The 12,668-nt window shown below is 35.1% G+C and overlaps 1 protein-coding gene across 2 annotated transcripts in view; it reads left to right on the top strand.

The window, feature by feature from the left end:
• The first annotated feature begins 1,092 nt into the window (after positions 1–1,092).
• The window catches only part of CDH10 (cadherin 10), a 91,878-nt gene continuing 80,302 nt past the window's right edge, over positions 1,093–12,668 (top strand). Inside the window, exon 1 of one of the 2 annotated variants that reach the window (XM_061346689.1) lies at positions 1,093–1,240. The gene's annotated coding sequence lies outside the window, so the exon portion shown is untranslated. Of the gene's footprint in view, positions 1,241–1,302; positions 1,653–12,668 lie in introns of those variants that run through there. The other variant, XM_061346688.1, reaches the window with a different exon arrangement.

Consider the following 12,668-nt stretch of genomic DNA (forward strand, 5'->3'; position numbering starts at 1 on the left):
CTATCTGCAGATGCTGTGTTCACGTGCTAGTACAGTATATTACTTAAATGCTGACTTGCTCATCTGCCACAAGGTTGTTCTTAGGTGGTGGTCATTTCTGTTCCTACTGATGGTTACAGATCTGGGGACATGGCAACATGACAGCAGTTGGTTACATTAGGAACTCATACCAGGCATGATAGGGTTCTTGCCTTTCTTTTTTAATTGTATTTTTTGCTTACAGTTCACAGCTGAAAACAAGCCTAACAACAGCCAGTTATCTATTCCTGTGTTAGATTTTCTAATAACAAAATATTTTTCATTGTTAGTTTCTTCTGACTCTCAAATACATTTTTCAGACCCTGTTTTAACAAAATTTAGTTTTCTTTTTGGTATTTTTTGGAAGACTTTTTTACAACCAAAGAAAGTCCCTTATGATGCTTTTTAGATAGAGCAATACTGACATCCATTGGTTTAATCTTACGTGACTTTGTTAAATCTCTCCTAACTAATGTACACATAACCCTCTACAGTATCACAATGAAAGGATTGGACTTGATATGATCCAAGAAGGATTGTGCTAAGTCCAATTTTCTGTATTAGAAACATGAAACCAACACAGATTAACTTGATAAAAAGAAACACATTGCAAAATGTGAAGCACAAATACAGCAACTGAAATAAAATAAAAATGGGCATCACAAGTATCAACTGGGGAAAAAAATATTAACGAGGGATTACTAGCGCTATTTTTTTCAGATAACCTCTGGAAATGTGAATACCTAATATTATACAAACCTGTCTTGTTTTATATGAATCGTAAAACTGGTGATGCACGAGGAAAAAATGTAATCTAATAGCATAGGCAGTTCAGTGAAGAAAACAGCTACTCAGGGGTTTCATCTGAGCAGTCTGAGGTTGTAATTTAACTTGGCACCATGCTAATTTTTTATATATATATATCATAAATTATATGAACACTGCTGTAAGATCACTGGTAGTATAGGAAAGTGGTTATATTTAATCAAGGATAACACACCACAAAAAGTGTTGGTGCTTTCAGTATTTACTATTACGACAAGCTAAGCAGATGAGGCTGATTGCCTTAGACTTCAAAACCGCAGAACCATTCTGCCAGCGAAGGGAGGAATGCAGGCTTTAACAAAAACCCGTCCATTTGCTGTACCCTCCCACCGCATTCACTTGCAAATCACTGGTGCTTGGAAAAGCCTGCGCTTCCCTAGTCTCCAACCTTCCCAGGGTAAGTGCGGCGGCTTCGTCAGCAGCATATGTTCGCTCTCCCGTTCTCGTACTCGGAGGGAGAGTGTGTGTATGTGTGCGAGTGTGCGTGTCTGGGCATGCTGCGTGTGTATGGTGGTGGTGGTGCTGGTGGTGGTGGTGGTGGTGGTGTGTCTTTTTTTCTTCCTAATCAAGGGCTCCGAATGAAAGCCTGTCAGGGGGAGAGCTCCCTCTTAGCTTTGGTTCCCGGCTGTCCAGAGTTATGTGATGCTGGGAGAAAAAGACTGAGTTAGATCCAAGTAGGATCAGTCATAGAAAATAACTGGAGAAAACAAGCCAAAAAAAAAAAAAAAAAAAAAAAAGGAGCCTAATAACTCGTTTTTCAGTTTCATTTGGGTGGATGCTACTTCACTTTCTCAGAAGCAGAATAAAAGGTAGGAGCCTTTCTTAATTTGATTTTCTTAAGCTTTTTGTATTTGCTGCTGTTACTATTATAGCATGAACAGTATGGTGTTTAATTCAAAGCATAGAATTGTGCTGCTATATACAACTTTTTTACATTTTATGAAAATGCTTCGGGAATAATGAGGCAAGGGATAGGAAATAAGTGCTATGTATTGTCTCCTCAAAGTAAACTGGTATCATATTTACTCAAGATTGAAACACTAAGCATTTTTTTATATATGTATATATATTTTTTCCCCCTCCTACTACACAAGCTAGCTTTTGAGCAGCAGTTCCCATCTGTATTCAGTTCTTGCAAATTCAGTGGGGGGGGAACAATGCCACTAGAACTGAAAAAACCCACGTTTCATATTTTGTTATGAGCATAGTACAAAACATGCACATATGTGCCCTCACTTTCTGTATACCTGTGCAAGTCTGTCAGCTTCCACTGTTATTTGTTCTGCCCTGAATTGAATTTGAGAAAGATTATAGACACTCAGGGCAAATGGTTCTTACAAAGGAAATCCCTGTGGAGAGGGATAGCAGGGAGCATACAGGCAATATTTAAAATTTCTGTACGGAGCTATGTACACACAAATAGGAAAAATATTGGCAGGTTTGGGATTTCAGTAAAAGGGGGGTGGGGGAGGGAAGGAAAAATGTGAAAGGAGGAAAAAATTAATCTTCACCAGTGTGAGCATTTATTGTCACTGCTGCAATAAAATCCATATTTGATGCGCTATTAAATTAATGCAACACAATGCAAGGCTAAGTCCACGTTCCCAACTACTATTGATGGCATTGTAAGGTGCATTAGAAATTTCCAATCGGCTAATACTGTACATGATGCAAGTTGCAGCTGTAAAAATCTAACAGTCCTTCAGTTTAAGAGAATGTATCTGCACGTGCAATCAGTGACAAATAGCAACCAGCATTTTAAAACTGACCTATCATCTCTGTTGCTTTCACACAAATGGAGCTGTTGCCTGTAACCTTAATCTTTCAGTAAAAGCCTCTGTATTACCCCAACTGCACGCTCATTGCTTTTAAGGTATTTTTTAAATTATACAACTTGTGTGTGCATGTGCATATATGAATGCGTGAATGTGTGCAGTGTAAGGAAGCAGGCTTGGATAAAAATCACGTTTTTTTTTTGTGGTTGGGTTTTTTCTTAAGCTAGTAGGCTTTACATTTACATGTTGATATTACTTGAGAGGGAAAGCATGGAGTGGAAGACAGGAACATTCTTCTGAATTTCTAAATCCTTTCAAAACCTGCCTTTTACTAGGAATATTATGAGTCTGATGGAAACATTTATTGATTTTCCAGTTACTCAAACTTTTATGTTAATTGGTTACTTTTTGAACGTAATAGTAGACTGCTATTTTAGAGGAAAAGATGAAAGAATGAACTTAGAGAACTGGGAAAGGAAAGTTGAAGATACAAGCTATCTTTGTCAAAAGTTGAAAACCAGCGTTTTTTGGAGTCAATATGGGTTTGTATCAAGAGAGGAGTACTTCTTACATTATAAACTGGTAATCTAGTTTGTGTCTGAGGGAATCTTCTCCTATTTCTAAATACTTAGTTATATAAAAGTATGAATGAAGAGATCATTGCTATATCAGTTTCTGTTAATTTTAGTTTAGATTTATGTCAGTTTTCCTCGGGTGGTGTCAAGATGATTCTGTACACTTAGATAGGAACTTTGTAATGTTTGAAGAATGATTATAATACAGGTATTTTAACATGAATTTATATTTACAAAGTTTTGTGACAGTTTATGGAAAAGTAAATAGAAAAATATATCTGAAAGGGACTGTAATAAGACCTTATACATTCATAAATTCTCTTGTTGCTTTGTATTAGAGTAAATGAATGTAGATATACTAAAACGTACTTGCATGTTCTCAATAAACAAAGGATCTATGAAGAAACTGGTGAAATACTGAAATGTGCTCACAGGAGACACTGTAGTTACTGTTCCTTTCTGTGCCTAGCTGTAGTTGAAAAATGCATAAAAATAGTGTTATATGTCAAAGCAAATGAGCTCATTGTTAACTACATGTAGAGATATATTGAGATACACATCTATACATGCACACTTGTATACAAATTTCAGCTAAGTAATATGTTACATTTTCATTGTTAAATAATTAAATGTAAAAGGCAGAAAAGATTAATTTGAAAATAATATCTACCTCTGATTCTGAGAAAGTAATTTCCTCATCTCAACATGATTTCTCAAGAAAAAAAGTGAGTGAAAGAGAACCTGTCTCATCTGGATAATTCTGTGGAGGTGACTTAGTTTCCATGGCTGTTAACCATTTTTACAGCCAGGGTGCAGGGCGAAGTGATTTTATACCTTATCACACCACTAGGCTGCACTAGTGCAGGGGGTCAAATTCAGATTGAAATATCGTTGAATGGTAGCCATGAGGTGGAGTTTCTGACTTAGCATAATATTATTCTTAATTAAGTCATTATTAATCACTTGAAACCAGTCGTAATTGGACTTCACAGTACGTCTTTGTTCATGTGAGAAAAACTGTTGTACAGTTAATTATTTCATATTATGTGATAGAAATGGAAGGAAAACACTTATTATGATTTGGATAGTATATAAGGGCTTAAAAAACATTCTGTGAGTGCCTTAAGTGAACCACATAAATATATATTCTGTATTATCATTGTAATGGCTATAGGCTTTTTTATGACATACTCATTGATGTATCATTTATTATAAAAGAGGAAACTGAAACTCAGAAACAAAGCTTCCTTTCTTATGAGCAGTTTAAATATGCGAAACATTATGAAGGGAGGGTTCACTGCACATAAGGATGCCATACCATAGCACATTCTCAATTACTCTGAATAGTATGCAACTATCAATAAAAGCGCATGCAGACTAAAGTTACAGTTCACTAAAACCTTGGTTGACAACGCACATGCTGCCCATCCTGCTGTACCCTCAAACACCTGCTTTTTGAAGACAAACCAAAAACTATAAACAAAACAAACTACCACCACCACAGGGAAAAAAAAACAACAAACCACCAAAAAACGCAAACAACACAACAACAAAACAGAACCCAAACAAACAAAAAACACAACCCGAAACGGTACTTCCTCTACCATTCAACTTCGGGAAAAATTTGAAAGCAAGAAACAATGAAGAAACAGTGGTTTTCTGAATTCTGGCTTGAATTAAATATTCCTTAAATCTCTCTTCAGGCCTAGAGGAACTCCTCTGTTGAATGGTGCATCCTTTTTCCTCCCTAAATGTACAGCTCTTCAGCTTTAAGTCTTTGGCATGGTGACTTCCCTAACTTACCTGTTTCTGTTGACTAGTGGCTCTACAACAGAGCAATAGAAAATAATCCTCATCTCTGGGAGCTGAGTGCGTTACAGTTATCAGGCTGTATTACTACACACAGGAAAAGAAACCAAGTAGACTGAGCACTGGTGTTACCTTTGTTCTGTTTTCATCTGGTGGGAAGCCAGAACACTACCCAAGTAAAGAGTTGTTGAGAGCTTATAGGTTGCTTACTAGTTTATCAGCCTAATTTTTAGTATGTGGAGGATCTGCCAAAAATCTGCCAGTTGGAGCTCTATACGCATTTCTTTGTACATGCAGTCTTCCTGATTACTAAATGTCAGAGCCAGTTACTTCAAGTGTATGTGTGCAGTGGTGGCAAAACAGGGAAAACCTTTGTCATGTACAGGGATTGCATTCTAGCAAGCAGAATACAATTTCTCCTTTAATTTATATCAACTGTTTATTACTCCACTTTTTCTTTAAGCTCCCACTACCATTTCTTGCTTTTACTTATATAGAATAGATGATATCTATCACTTTTTTTTGATAAAGAAGCTTGTCCAACAGGAGGGATAAAGCTCTAGCAGTATTTCAGAGGTACTCCCCAGCTTGTACTGTCACAGGGCATCTGATCTTGGATATAAACTCACGTCTGCTAGTTGGAAGTGTAAAGTACTATCTCTGTACCAACAGTCTGCATCAGGAGAATACAAAGACTAATGGGCTATAATGAAAAGCAACATGGCAGGTGTCCTTTTTAATATTGTTCCCACATGCACATCATTCTTCACATAACGGGTTTTTATTTATTTGTAACTTCAATATGGTATCTATGAATTGTAACTCAGAGTGAACTTTGAGTCATATTTCAAACAGTAAGACATCATGTAAAGAAGAAATCTTGTGTGTGTGTTTCTGTAAATATGACAATTAAAAAAATGAATTGAAAATAGGTATTTCCAGAAATCTGTTCCTCAAAACCTAGAACTGTTTTCTTCTGTGTTTTACAGGAAATAAAAAAAAAATATATATATATTTTCTTATGAAGAAGTGCATAATATGTGAGACATGTAGGTATGGTTTATGATTTTTCTGTTAATACTCCATCACTTGCCATGTTACAGATTGGATGTATTGTATTCCGTGCTTTGCATTACTGCATAAAGAACATGATGTACCATCTCTTAGCCAAGTCATATCATGACCCTTAAAAATGAATACAATCCTCTTGAAGTCTGGAATGCTGTAATATCCAGGTTTTTAATACATAAAAAATAGATACTAATGTAATTTTCAGTTCTATAATCAAAGCTCAAAATGTAGTGTCCAAAGGGGCTGTTAATTTTTTTCTCAAAATTAGCATAAAAATATATGGACTGAACTGTTCCTGTGTGCTTGTGTCTACCACACTTTGTTGTTCACATGATATTTACACCTGTTTAATGAATGGAACATTTATTAATTGTTATGCTATCCTAATAGTAAGCACAAATAAAGCAGTTATATGCCTGTGTCTAGGAAACTTAGATGCTATAAGTTCTGTCATTGGTTCCTCTGAGTATCAGAGATCCACACCTGATTTTTACTTCCACTAGAATCAAGAGAGTTTTGTATGTATAATTTCTTGAAAATGTTTCATATTTTGCATATAAGACAAAATACATGCACAAAATCTTTGAGTTTGTAACTGAAGGTAAGAAAAGAGGTAGGAACCTAGAGTATTTGTAATTAATTATATGAGGTAATGTTCACAACAGAGGAAGGATGTCAAGTTTATCCTGCTTCTAAGATTTCTAAGAAAAAGTATCCCATAAATGCATAAATTCCTCTCTCTTACAAATAGTCATCTGCCATTTTTCCCATGCCTTTTGTATAGTGAATGGAACTGGAACCATAAGTGCACATAATGTTCAAGATACAAGACTTGGTCAGTTATCAGTAATGTTGCTGTGTTCACAGTGTTGACACCTCTGCCTCTGTCCCTTGTCCTGTGGCAGTGGAACGTTTAGGGCCAAGGCTCTTGGAACCCTACAGAGGTCTTCGTACTAGTACTGCTACCACAGATGAAGTCTCCTAAAAAGGGATCTAGATACCCTTTTGAAAACAGGTTATGAAAGGTGGGGAAAAAAGAGACCACTTCCTATCTCAGGACATTGAAATTTCCTTGACTCTGTCACCTGGTTTATTAAGTGCAGTATTTTTTCTTCTTGATATAGCTATCATTCTCATAATGTTCTTTTAACGATACTGTCCTTCACTAGACCTTAAAATGGTGTCAGATATGTCCTTGGGAGGCATGTGGGCTTCAATTATGAATTGGGACTGTACTGTCATATTTTCTCCATACATCTTTCCATGGTTTTGGTAGAAAAAGAAAGTGGAGAAATGTGTACCTAACCTTCTTTTAGTCTCTCTTGAAAGCTGTGGATAGTATTACTATATTTAATTTGAAATAAAAAGGGTTTCTTCCAATCTTCAGGTGGTTTTCTGTATTTTTAAAAATACATGCACTTATAATCATGTTTCCATGTTTCATTCTTTATTAGAGAAATATCTGAGCCTAAATATATCAGGGTATGAATCTAAAAGTTCTGTATGGGTTCATCTCTGTTTCATGATACTTAAGATTTCTTGAAGACCTATAGATATATTTTACCTGTGTGTCACCCAAAAATTAGTTAAAAGTAGATTTAAATGTCATTGATTTCTCTGCATTGAAGATTTTAATACATTCACTAGAACTGTACATATGCTAATTAGTTGAGCAACACTTAATTCTTAAAATAATGTGGTTTTGGGATGGTTTTGTTTGTTTTTTTTTTAATGTTCAGGATACTCAGAAGATGACCTGGATTTTCATTACAACTATCAGTTAGAAATAAGTGCAAAAAAAATACGCACCAAAAATAGAATAAATAAAAAACCCAAAACAAAAAAGCACAAACCCCTCGATCCCCAACAGAATGTGTTTAAACTAAAAAAATCCTAAACCATTTTGAATCAGGAGGCTGAGAATATTTCAGCTTTTATTTTCTTTCCACCTGTAAGAATAATTTTTAATAACAAATTACGCAAATAACCTTTCACAAAAAACTAACATCATGCTATAATTCATATTTTCATTATCAATATAGAAGACTTATGATTTTAGGTTTTTTTTATTTAGTAGTGAGTGGAGGGCTAGAGCGTCTCCTATGAAGATAGGCTGGGATAGTTGGGCTTTTTCAACCTGGAAAAGTCTCAAGAGATACTTTATAACAGTCTTCTAATACCTAAAAACAGCCTGCAAGAATGCTGGAGAGGGACTTTTTACAAGGACATGTAATGATAAGACAAGGGGGAATGGTTTTAAACTGAAAAAAGGTAGGTTTAGATTAGACATGAAAAAGTAGTTCTTTATGTGAGGCACTGGAACAGGTTTCCCAAAGAAGTTGTGGCTGTCCTATCCCTAGAAATTTTCAAGGCCAGGTTGGCTGGGGCTTTGAGCAACCTGAACTAACATGGCAGGGTGGTTAGAACTAATGACCTTTAAGGTCCCTTCCAACAAGAAAACATTCTATGATTCTATGATTTTTGCATGTCAGTACTTTTGTATTTTCTTTTCATTTTTTTTCTTTTTTTTCTTTCATTATAATCTTTATCCTGCAAAGAAAGCTATGTAGAGATACTAGCCTGCCCTCATCACTTTCTGCTAAAAATGAAACCAAGATTAATTAATCATGGTAACCAACCCTTGCCTCATCTAGTCATAACTTACAGTTAAAAACACATGATTTGAGGCAACAACAAAAAACTCAAAAATCCAAAACAACAAAAAGCTCCCCCCGCAACAGTAAGATCTATAAACATCAGAATCTATAAAATCTCTGTCATAGAATAAGCGGAGTTTCAGCAGTGACCAACAGCAGTCAACCATTTTATCAGCAGTCTTTAACCAAAATAGTCTTGTATTACATGGTAAGCAATAATGTCATAATGACATGTCACCATGTCATGGTAAGTAATAATGACATCAATTCATGAATGAGTTACTGGATATACCCAGTCTTTTCTCATCTATATGAAAAAAAAATAAATATTTTCCATTCTAAAATTTGGAAGGGAGAACATTATGACATGAAAGATAGTTTGAGATCTGCTTAAGCATACATACATCCCAGTTCCCTGCTGTTTCCCGCTTCCTAAGGCTGAGTTTTAAATAGTATTTTTGTCTCCTATTCTGCTTCCCATTGAAATAGTTTCCACAGGCTTTTGGCAGGAACCTGTAGTGTTCTTAAAAGAGCAGGACATAGAATGCTATCCTGAGTACCATCCTAGGGAAGTACGATTCTTTTCTCTCTGTTGGACAGTTTATTTCTGTCATTAGTGTGCTGATATGTGTTCTTTCCCTTGAGTGAAAGTATGGTCAAGATATCACTGAAGTTGAAATCTTGATCGAAACGAGTGAACTGAGCCCTAGGCATATTAGATACATTTGGTTCTCTCCTTGACTTAATACTTGGGGCATTTTATTGACAGTTTGTGCCTAAGATCTTAAAAGCATATGTATTATGTGTTACTAGATCTGTTTTTTCCTAATAGTTACATCTGAATGGCAGGTGTACAAATACGGACAGATGGATTTTCCTCTCTTAACCGTATTCTTCACAAAATATATATTTTTGCATTGCTTATACAATTCCTTCAAATTTCTCTTCTTAAGTGGTTTTAAATGAAGTAGTACCCTGAGTTGACTGATTAATTTGAGAAAATGTTATTTAAGGTGGAAACGTACTACTTTTAAATTCATTTATATTATTTAGGCAGTCATTAATCATTCTGATGATCAGAAGAAACAGATCTTATTTCTAAAATTTAAATATGTGTGTGAAATATACGTACAGAATGGAAAACTGAGACAAAACTATCAACTGATCTAGTGGAAGCTGTCCCTTCCCATGATAGGGGGTTGGAACTGGATGGTCTTTAAGGTCCTTTCAAACCAAAACCATTCTACAATTCCATGATTTCTGCTTTTTATCCTTCACTGGCAAGGTATCTGAACCCACTCTGAAACATGTGCTATTAGGAAATACATCCTAATTGTGGCTTGTTTTCCTCTAGATTTTTATTTAATATCAGAGTAATGAGAGTTAGAAAAGAAAGATTAGCTAAGACATAGTGTGTTGTAGTAACAATCCCATAAAAGTTTTGATAAGCATAAATCTCCAAAAAAGAATTTTGAAATCTGTGATGTGAATTAGAAGGGTCACTGAGCTTGATCTATTCTAAATTGGATACCTAGAAGTTTGAGACATTGAAGGAGAAATCAGTTATTTAAGTTCTGAAATGCAAAGGGTTTTTTTTAAAGGTAACACTAATTGCAATTAAATACATCCAGGGGTTTAAATTATCCTTGTTATACTAGTGTTCTAGAACAGAACTTACAAATAGCCATTTACGAGTGTGTCTTTAAGGTTTCCATTTATAACAATACCACTTGGTTGAACACAAATGGTAAAACTCAAAGCAATTCAACTTTCTAAACCACAGGATCAAAACCCTGTGTTAACACAGCAATGCCTTCTTGCTAGATTTTGGTTTAACTACATTCAGGAGAGGAAATACCCACCTTTTCCTTCTGCCATGGCTGCAGCCATCAAAATCCAACTAGTAAGTGCATATGTATATAGGGTTGGAGGTGTTCTGCCCTTTGGGCCATCTGTTAAAGCCAGGTCTAATGGAATTAAAGCAGCCTTAGGTGGATCAGTCCCACAGCTGCCCGTTAAATAGTTCCAGCTCAATCTCTGGGAAAGCACCCAGACAGTCTCATCTTACAGTTATACATGACTATCATGTAATTTTAGTGATGTGACTCTGGGTATGCCAATTAAAAGTCCATTTCTAGCTCTTGAATATTAAAATCCATCTTTTCAAAAAAGGACATGCAGGTAAACTCTTGATTACCTCAGCACTTTAAAACAAAAGGATTCCTGGGCTAGTTTAGAAGACATTTTATTATCATTATAGTGGATTAAAAGTGGACATTGGTTATTGGGACAGTAACATGAAAAAACTCATGGCATTATGTCATGTCATAATGGCATGATGGCTGCAAACCCGAAAAGAATATTTTAAAGAATTAAATTCAGTCCTATGCCAGTAAACAGAATTCATCTCAATGATTCTAATGTGTAATCAAGCACTGACTTGTCAAGGGTAATCCATTAGTGCTTTAAAATACATGAGCTAAAATGAAGTGCAGAACAAAATGCTTGAAGATAACATGTTTCTGTGCAATCAGAAATTCTGGCAATGAAGATCTGGACAATGCTGACGCAGATACAGTTCTTTTATAATCTTGACATTGTTCAGGGCCTTTTTAAAGGAAACAGTTACAGTGACTTAAAGAAATCTGCTGGTGAATTATTAGGTTTATATTCTGAGATGCTTAGTTTCTGGCTGAAGGCTGTGAACAATTTTCAAATGTTTTTGTTGTATTTTTTGACAGATAAATGAAACATAGTACACGAAATAAATGCCAGTGAAGTAATTATGATTTGAAAATTTTTATCCCCCAGAAGTCTTTGAAGTTTTGTTTTGTTTTTGTGCAGTTAGCACACTCTGACCTGTTCCTACCATACAGTACTATTCTTTGAGAAGGATGAGGTTTTGTGGTGGGAATAGAAGAGCTTTCATTTGACAATGAGAGATCCTAAAAGCTAGAAATATAATTTCATCAGTATTTCACACCTTCTATACCACACAGCTCTTTTCAGAGTTCACTAAATTTGAGATTGACTTTTCTCTTTTTTTTTCATTGCAGTTGGGAGGTAAAATCAAGTGGCATAAAAGAATAATTCTTAACGCGTAAGTTGCAGAACTTTGATAAATTTTCCTTTAGGGAAGACTGAAAATTGTTGATGGGTTTAGAGTTACTTTGTCTTGTGTCTGCTTTAGTTTTTATTCATACATTTGCACATGTTCTTACTCCCGTATTCTGAAAGGAAATATATCATTCTAAATGCTCATTTCTTGTTCATTGCAATTTGTAGGAAACTTAAGCCTTAGTAAAACATTTATTTTCTCCATATTCATTAACTCTGGTAAGCCTCCACATTTCAGCAGTTTGTCAAAGTAAGTAGAATGATGTTCATAACTTGCAAACAAATAGAAAGTCAAATGTATAACATTCCCTGAAAATTTTGTTCATTGTTTCAGATGGGAACCTTGGAATGCAGATATTTTTAATCTTTTAGTGCCATCTTGTGGCAAAAGGATAATTACATTAACCCAGGAGTTATCCTCTTTTCTAGCCCAGTTTCTATGCCTACCGGCGAAATATCTTGCTTTGGTGATAGGTATATATGTCTGAATTTTTATAGTGACTACAAAGCAGTGAACCCAGTCATGCACAGGACAAAGCTCTCTCTGGTTGCTGCTTCATCTTCTATTTTTGTTTAATCTTTTCAAGTGCATAACTATAAATATTGATGCAAGAAATCTTACAAAAATTTGCTATAATTGCCACATAGAAATAGATTTTCAGTCTGTAATGAATTGGATCTCTGTAGACTATTTAAATACTTAACTAGTTTGAGGTAATTGTCAATAGATTTTTATTATATTAGTGTGTTAAATCTCTGTAGAATATTTTAATACTTAGCTAGCTCAAGGCAATATTCACTTCAACATTCTGTAATATTTA

This window comes from Neopsephotus bourkii, unplaced genomic scaffold (genome assembly GCF_033783945.1).
Source record: "Neopsephotus bourkii isolate Nb327-2 ecotype Australia unplaced genomic scaffold, CSIRO-AGI_Nbou_v1 NB_272, whole genome shotgun sequence".
Taxonomy (NCBI): domain Eukaryota; kingdom Metazoa; phylum Chordata; class Aves; order Psittaciformes; family Psittacidae; genus Neopsephotus; species Neopsephotus bourkii.